Here is a 9,315-nt window from a genome sequence, read left to right as displayed (position 1 = left end):
TTCCTGAGAGGAGGCGGCTGCTGAGGTCTGAAGGCAGTTGTGATGTCATGCCTGTGTATTCAGAATTAAATAAAAATCCCACAGCAGCTTTCTTGTTTATAAGTGGAGTTTGATGATGCCGCAGTGTGGAGTGCCCTACAAAACCGCACAGCCCTTCAGGTTGACAACTGTTAGTTATCCTTAAATAACTTCTACTGTCTAAGCATGAAAATCCAAGCATTGACTGATTTCCAGGCAGTCACAGTGGTGGCCTGTCAGCGATGACTGAACAGAGCCAAAAGGCTCCTGTTGATGTCAGTGGTTTCTGGGAACGCTGCCTGCATGGTTTTGTTCCGGGATTTCCCTCTCTGTCCGTGTCTGGTTGAGCTCTGACTTCACTTGGGGCAAATATTGCAAGTCTGTGTTTTAACAAAAGGTATAGTAATTCATTCCTACTCTAAGCATTCTAATTTTCCTTGTTCCATTTATGTTCTATTTAGCCTTTTTCTTTCCTTAAGGAAAAGGAAATCCTTCTTTTCCTTGAGGAGAAAAAAAAGGACAGATTTTTCTTTAAAAAAAAAAAAAATCCTTTACACCAGAATAGTTTTTATATTGTCTAAGGGTTTTACCAGGAACTCAGGAGGAAGGGGGAGGCATAAGGGAAGAGAGGCACATTAGAGCAGAAAATAGATTTCCTAGCGTAATGTGAGAGAAATCCAGACTGCTGCCTTCAGCGTACATTTGAATACTGTCAAGGGCATCTAGAATATATTGGTAGGCGTTTCTCCTTCTAACAATATTAAATATCTGATAATGATGAGGCACAGATGCGCTGCTGGCCCTGTACTTCATATGCACACGTAATATTGGGAAGGGGTCTGAGACATCAGAGGCTGCGTTCAGTCTCATGCCAGCATCAATGCCAACTCGCTCTTACTCAGGAGAAACGCTTCAGACTTGAACCAGATTAATGAAAAGAGAAATTGTTCCGAGACGAGGAAAGCTTTACACCCATTGCAGTTTTATGGGGGGTTGTTACTGAGTGATTACTGTGCATCCTTTCAATGCTTTCTGATTCCAGGCAATGATGGCATTTTAAGATAAATAATGTGTTTGCGGCTCTGCTTGTTATTGAAGGGCTTTTATTATTGCTGATGTTACATGAAAAAGAAAGTTATTAAAAAAATGTGGCACTAACAAATTGAAGCCCCCAGGGAACTGTTGCCTGAATGGGATTTTGATTGGAGTTCAATTTAATTGGCCATAAATCTTCTTGTTTCTGATTTATATTCTACTTCAGACCAGTCTACCAAATTCATGATAATCAGGTTTTCATTTTTCTCTATCGAACAAAATACTCCGACATGAGCATAAACAGAAATATTCCTTCAGCAAGGTGACCTTGTTCTTGCTCGCACTGTGCTGGTAATTGATTTAATGCCTCCTTACCTATAAATTGGGACTCTTTCTGAGGCATGTCAGTCAGATTTCAAGGTAATTGGTTAGCGTAGTTGGTTTCTCATTGTAGTGTTTTGACTGCAAGACATTTCTTACAAACCTCTAGTACAAGAGTAGAGCTGTGATCATTCTTACTGACATGATGGAAAGAATTCAGCTGGTAGATGTACATGTGCCTGTCCTGTTGGCTGGCTTTGAATGTAGCTATGTGCATATCTTGGAGAATAAAAGCTCTTGTTCTAGCCCAGAATAAATACATGAGCTGCAGAGCCCAGTAATTTCTGTGGGGTTTGAGTTGAATCTTTTTCCTGTCACATTGCAATGTCTTTAGGGAAATGAAGTTACACTGCAGGTGCCACTTGCACTGGGCCTTTCTGGTTTGGAGGTTTGCTGCAAAGGAGGAAGTCAGGATTGGTTTTGTGCCTGCCATGAACGTTAGCCTTCTGCTCCATGACTTGCCCAAGTGCTAGCAGGGAGAGGAGGGAGATCTGAGGGCTTCTCTGCATGTTCTGGGGCAGTGTAAATGCTGGTTTGGAGGTGCTGGGTCCACTTTCTGGTCTGAATCTTTGGGATTACTCTTTTGGATTAGAATGCTTTTTCATGGGGAAGTTGGAAACCTGTCAAGAATTGCTTAGTGTATGAGTTTGTAGCTGCTTTTTACAGCAGCGGTCACTTTGGTTTGGGTTTTTCCTTGACAAACTGGATGAAGAGGCTTTGTGCTTTAGGTGCTTCCCCAGTGCCCCATGAGGGTGGCAGCTCAGTTGCTCTCGTAGCCTGTTCTCCCCTGGTCAGAGCTCCCCAGCACATCCCCTTCCCCATCTTTTGTTGAGGGCTGAGGTTTTGCCTCCTCCCAAGGAATGGGGATGGGCAGCAGCACTCGTCTGAACTTCAGACTCCAACAACTCCCAGGACAGTTTGGAGCACTCCAGTTTGGGCCAAACCAGGCATGTAGTGGAATTCTGTCACCCTGAAAGAAATTTTACAGAAGACAAAGAAAAATGTTTTCCAGGCACGCTGAGGCTTCTGGCCTGCATCCCTCCCCGGCTCTGGAGTGCTGTGCACCACAACACATTGTAGAGCTGTCCTCTCACCCTCCACTGCTCTGCTCTCCTTTTCCTTACTTCACCCAAAGTTGCTTCTTGCGATTGCTTATTTAGATTCATCAGGAGTTTTCCTTCCTCTCCTGATCTCCACCATCCAAAGGAACTAGGACTACAGGGGTGAATTCTTTAGGGAAGTCATTTGGGAGGGAAGATGAGTAAGAGGTGAGAATGAGGTGGGATCAAAATAAATAGAATTGTCTAATTCTGATAAATTCATTTGCTCTTACAAACAGGTTCATGGGGATCTCAGTAAAGTGCTTCAGCTGCTGCAAAGAATGGGTGGGAAAGGGGAGGGAGCCAGCCTGCATTGCGATGTAATCGTTGTTACTGAATTTGGAGAATGTTGCAGTTGTTTTTCCCCACCTTTCCCATCCCGTGATTCTTTACCCCTCTGATTCCTTTGTGGTTTTAAGTTGTGTAGCTTCCTTATATTGCTCATTTAACTATTTCCAACAGTACTGGGATTGACAGGTTGAGCTTTCTGCAATCTCCCAACTTCATGGACTGTAAATTGAATGTTTTATGGCCTGTTGAAAAGGTGAAAAGAAAGTTACATCTGCTACCAGTTTCCTAATTACATTAGCATCAAATGCATTGAGTTTGTTAATGCCAGGTACTCTTGCTGAAAAAAACGTTTATAACCATGGCCTTGACAACTGGAAGCAATTACTTTGCAGTAGTTTTCCTTTTGTTTTCTGAAACATTAGAATTCTTTCTTTTCTCTGCTTCCCTCCCTACAAAAGAAATAGAGTAGAATCCGAATTTTAACTCATTATGATTATCTTCTGAAATTTTTTTGTCTGCAAAGATGAATAGCTGGAAAATTATTGGAAGTAATGTAAAGAAAAATTAGCATCTGTTATTGAAGTTTTTGCCAAGCCCACTGGTTTTTAGGGTTTACATGACAGCAGTGAGCAGGTACCGAGACGGATAAGACTCGCCTGTGTCTCATGCTGTCCTGGCTGAGAGCACAGACCAGGGTTTGTTCCCCAGGGGATGGGGCAGAAAGTGAGTGCTTCATGGGGAACAACTGAAGGACACTGTGCCCTGACCCGCAGGGAGCGTGTGGCAGAGACGAGAAACATCACTGATAAAAGTGTCTTCATGCCAAATAATGCATCCACAAACAGCTAAATCCTTCTGGCTGTGGTTTGTGTGTTCAGGCTGTGAAGTTGTCAGTGGAGAGGGTTCAAAACTCGCCTTCAGGGTGCAGCCCGCTCCACAGCGCAGTTGTTTCTGCTCCTTTGGTCATTACCGAATACGTATGAAATGTATTTTTAAAAAAAGTCTCAGTTTAGGAGTCAAAGTCTCAGAATCACAGAATTGTCTAGGTTGGAAAAGAACCTTGAAGGTCATCCAGTCCAACCATAATCCTTTTCAGGATACCTGGATGGTAACTCTGGTTATAGCTTGGACCCCAAAGCCCAGTGAATAGGACTGGGAGTTGGTTCTTCTTCCACTGGGGTGTTAAGCAGATCACCTTTGCTTCCAGTTTCCTATCCTGTTTGTCTATCACAGTAGCGACTTTTGATTTGGGGCAGGATTCACCTGTATGTGAATTAACCCAAACGGGGCCTTGGGTTTGGTGGTATTGCAACTAAACTTGAAGAAGAGATCTGTGTCTGCTCTGAGCTGGAGCCCTGGGCAGTCCATTAGATCATTTGGTCCAACATCCATTTAGCAAAGATGCTGGTTGCTTATGATTCTTTTCCTGCTATTCCATCCCTTAGTTCCTGATGCTTTTGGAGCAGAACAAATCATTCAGCATATCTCTTCCAGTGTCCCATAGAGAGTTTAGTGATGGTTGGATAATAGGTTTGGTTGCTAACGCTGGCCAAGAATTCTTCAAGATGTTTTTCCAAAATGTTTTAGTGTGAACCATCTTTACTTCCTTGAACTCTGGTTTTGGTGAAAGTTCAGACAAAACACTTTTACAGGATTGAGATGGGATGGGAGACATCTCCCACCTCTGTTCCTGGATGGGAGTAAGGACCAGTCCAACTCACTCTAGATTTGGCATACTTGTTAAAGTCTGTAACTTGTCACATTGACCTTGAGTCTCCCATAGTCTTGGTTTATTCCCTGCTCATGCTCACTGAGCACTAACTTGCACATCCTGAGTTCTTGTAAGGAGGAACCCACTGCCACAGTCAGGACAGTGAGTGAAACTGGAACCTCCCTCATGGCACAGATGGACACCCCAGACTCCACACTCTCTCTTACCATCCTCTCTAGCTCCTGTAATTCTGGTGGGAGGTTGTCAAAAGCTTGTGCCATTCATCCCTGAAGTGGGAAGGGTTTTATTTATTTTGTTAATCTGGAAGTTAAGTGGGTGGGAAGATAAGTCTGCAGCCCCGCTCCATTTGTCACATGGTACCAGCTCTTGTTTCCCCTTGAGAGAGGCAGAGCAGATGGAAGGCAGAGATGAAATGAAGATCAAAAGTAAACAGCATGATTAAGTTTTTGATAAAGGATAAAACACTTATCACATCAAAGCCGCTGAAAAACACATTAAATGTTTCCTGAACATTTCATGTCCACGTAAGCATTAACTGTACTTGCCATGGGGACATTTGTAACAGCAGGCAGTGGAGCTGGGGAGTGCTGGTGGGGTATTTACTCTCGTGGCTCTGCTGCAGGTCACCTGGCTGGCACCTGGAAGGCAGAGCTGGCAGCCTGTTCGCCATCCTCTAGCACACTGAACCTCTCTTGCTGCAGGGTTGGCAGGCCCGTGTTATGTGCATGGTTAGGCAGTCCTTTCTTTAAGCCATGCCCTGCTCAGTTTCCAGGTTTGGGCACTGGTTTTCTAGAGGTTTTAGGGCACTCGCAGATGTAGATAGGTGCAGAGTTTGTGGGTGGCTTTTCTCCCAAGCATTGGTGATCCTTTGGTTTCATGCTTTGGCTCAGTGAACTGAGTCCTTAAACATTTTTGTGTAAGCAGCATAATTTGTAGTGTCTATGGATTGCCTGTTTTCATCACTGTTGGAATCTGAGCTGTCCTGGCCAGTGGAGAAAGATTGAAAAGCACTATATTGCCATTATTTTTTAATTTCTTTTCCGATCTTATGAATGTATGAAATGTATTAAAAAAATATAAAAGAAAAGGCACTTTGTGATAGCCAATAAAAGCCAAGAATGATGAATGATTAAATGAAAGAATAGCAAAAAAGGAGATGTAGAAATAAATGCAGGAGATTTCCTGTTCCAGTTATTACCGTAACAGCCCAGAAGTGCATTTCATCTGCAGTGGCAATGGGCTCACTTCCAGCAAACCCAACTTTAACATCCAGAAAAGCCACAGTTGAACAAGCCGATGCTTGAGCTGTTGCATTTCCCAACCAGAGAATTCTTGGCTGAACACACAACCCCAAGATGTGGGAGAGCATTGAGGAGCCCACTGTGATCCAGTGTGACACTGCTGTCGTCCTCATTCTTGGGGCTAGAGAGTCATGAGGACACCTTACTGCGAAGTGCCCCAACAAGTGAGGAGGGACCTTTCTTGTGCCTCCTTGCTCAGCACCACCTGCACAGAGCTGGGATTATTGATTGCACTGTGCCACTGCTGGTGGAGATAACGTTTTGGTAAAATTAATGCAAAATGCTGCAGTACCAGCTCGGTAGCATTTTATGTTGCCTTTGTGCAGATGTCAGTGCTGAGGCCAGTCTGTTTTTTCTTCCATTTTATTACCTTCGTTTTCTGAAGGCAAGGAAGAAGCCACATGCCCTTCTCCCACATGGGAGGTCCTGTGTAATGAAGACCGGTCCCAGAAACACTCTGACCTTGAATTTTATTTTTTCTTTTTTTAACTGGTGCAGAGACATTTTCACATCCCCAGGCCTCAGTCCTTTAGAACACAGAGACAGTTTAAATGCTGTATGTGTGCAGCCACCTGTATCATCAGTCATTTTGCATGGCGGGGTGTGGAAGCCTGTCTTTCACTGAGATCTCCCCACCAGCAGTACTCCCGCCAGAGCACCATTTATCAAAGTGGTCTTTCAAGGCACACATTATATTTTTACCTTTGTCACTGCCACCAGAGCCTGTGTGCTGTTAGCAAAGCATCTCTGCTCCTTCTGAACCCACAAGCATGAAGTCTGGTTTTGGAACCAGTGTATATCTGTTTAGAAAGTCTGGGCACCAGCCTTCCAGTATATGGAAATTTCTAGGTCTCAGTACACATACGAGCAGCAGAACTTGTGAAACTTGGGGGTTTGGCTTTTTCTTTCATGATTAGATTTCCCTGTACTTAGCAAGGTTGGCGGATGCCATTCCCTCAGCTGATGTATTTGTAAGGGCTCTCACCTCCATGTAAGTCCTCTTGAGACCAGCGACGGGTCAGCTCATATTGCTGCTCTCTGCCCAGAAGGTCACTTATTTGCGTCTTTCTCCTCTACCAGCTGCTCAGCATTATGGCATGTGGAGGAAGTCAAATGCTTTTGAGATCTATCATCCTGCAAATTTTAGTTAAAACTGGCATCTGATTTCCTTCTGAAATGAGAGGAGCAGAAAAACATTGCGTGTTGAATTGGACTAAAGTTCAGAGAAGCACTTACCTGCTGAATTTTCACATACTTAAACCTCACTGACTTCAGGTTCAGTCCAGGTGGTCTTCAAGTGAGGTTTTGGGACATTTTTACCACATGCGAGCTATTGTTTCCAGAAAAAGTAGAAAAAAATTTTACACCCAACGTGGACTTCTTTGCAAATACCTAATGATCTGGAGTAAATTTTTACTTGCCATGATTTATATTAGAAAGTCCAGAAATGGGACAATATTGGAACAGTTGGAGAAAGATGTGTGTCAGAATCACAGAAAAGTTAATCAGAAGGGACCTTCTTGTGGTTGTTTGTCCAAGCTCCCACTTGAAGCAGGGCTCACCAGATTTTGCTGAGGTTGCTCAGGTCCTTGTCTAGTTGAGTTTTGAAAATCTCCCAGGATGGAAATTGAAGATCCTTTCCCGGCCCCTCTTCCAATTTCACACGGTGCTCAGGGGAGGATTTTCTCTTACGTTCAACTGGAATTTCCCGTCTGCAGCTTGGGGGTGTTGTGTCTCATTCTGTCACTGTGCCCTTCTGAGAAGGGTCTGGCTCTGTCTACACTGCGAACCTTTTCCATCATCCAAACCACCGTCCGTACAATAAGACAAATCTCTTTGAGATTGTTTGCTTGTTTGTTTTCCTCTCTCAGTGCTTCCCTTGTTCTGTATTCTGCGGGTGATTGACAGCAGAACCTTGTTTTCTACCTACTGCAGGCAATCACATATTTGAACTCTTTTAAAACAAGATCTTGTTTCTATTTAGTACTTTTGAAAAGAGTACTTTGGAAACTGCATGAACAGAAAAAGAAATTAGGTGCTGCGAGCAGAGAACTCGCTGTCTTCAGTTCCTGTCTGCCAAATATTAATGTTAGTTATTATCAAGCTTAGTAGTGCAAGAGATTTTTAATCTCTGTACAGTTGGCCTTCATCCTGCTGTGAATGTAACAGCATCATTTAACAAGGAGCAAAAAGACATGAAGTTAAAACCTTCAGGTCGTCTTCAGTAGCAACCAGACACCAGCTCAAATATGACACAGGCCTTGCCCAAAAACTTGTGATTAGACCAGGAACTTCATAATAAAAAGTCAAATATAATTTCTTAACAATACTCGGGAGGGATGTTTCAATGACAGTTGTACAGCTGGTTTTATTCAGTTAAAAAAAAAAAAAAAAAGATAACATTTTCTGAAGAAGTATCACTATGTATTTCAGCAAGATTTCTCATGTAATGAGATACAAAAGTTCAGGCAATATCCTGTTTAGATACATTTCTATTTGATAATAAAACTATCACTGATGGTGAGGGATTGCACTGAATAAATTAATACTTTGAGTTCTGTTTTACGATGAAGTCAGGATGTGTCCTGTAAGTTTACAGCTGTTTTAACTTTTTCTTTTCCTCATCTAGACAGATATATGTCCATAAGATTTATTTCTTGATCTATATGGACATGCAATCCTTCTTGGGATTATTGCCATAGAAACAAGATGTAACATAGTGTGTTAGAAGTAACAAATGGGATTTGGCAGTCCTTCCCATTTACTACACAGAGTCTGAGCTGTGTACAAAAAGCAGCAATTACTTGCTCTCAGAGCCTTATTAACAGGCACATCTGCACATTCATTAAAACTAGATACTTCAACTTCCTTTCTGGCTGAGATGACGTTCAGATGAATACTCTGGTCTTTAAACTAAACTAAAATCCCTGACATCTATTTTATTTTTTAGTCAAGACTGGAATTTGTTGGTTTTGACATTCTGGTTCCTTTTTCTCTGATTGCCCATTGCGGAGGCAGCCTGCGCTCCCAGCCCGTGTGAGCCTCTCGGAAGGAGATAAGACACAGTAACCAAACCACTGGCTCCTGGGGAACGGTCCCTCCTTTGAAGGATGAAGTCACCCAAGTTTTGCTCGTAAAGCCTGATCTCCCACAGTGCTGGGACCTGGCTCCCAGCCTCTCCCAGGGCTTCACACCCTGCCTGGCTTACAGGCACGCTGCCCTTCTCTTCCTCGGTGGCCCAGGGTTGATCTGAGTTGGCACGCTGCAGCAGCCTGAGCCTGGGGGGAGCTGATGGGTTGTACCAGGCAGAGAGATGCTTTTGCAGGAGTAGCTACAACATGCTTTAACTGAAGCCAAGTTGACTGGGTCACAGCGCATCTGCTGATACATGTGAGGGAGAAGCGCAAACACAAATTTTTAAGCCAAATCCATGGGGCAGCTTTTGAAGTTGTATGGG

This window comes from Athene cunicularia, assembly GCF_003259725.1.
Source record: "Athene cunicularia isolate RWA chromosome 13 unlocalized genomic scaffold, athCun1 chr13_part1, whole genome shotgun sequence".
NCBI lineage: Eukaryota > Metazoa > Chordata > Aves > Strigiformes > Strigidae > Athene > Athene cunicularia.
The sequence above is the reverse complement of the archived record's forward strand: the minus strand, read 5'-3'. Positions refer to the sequence as shown.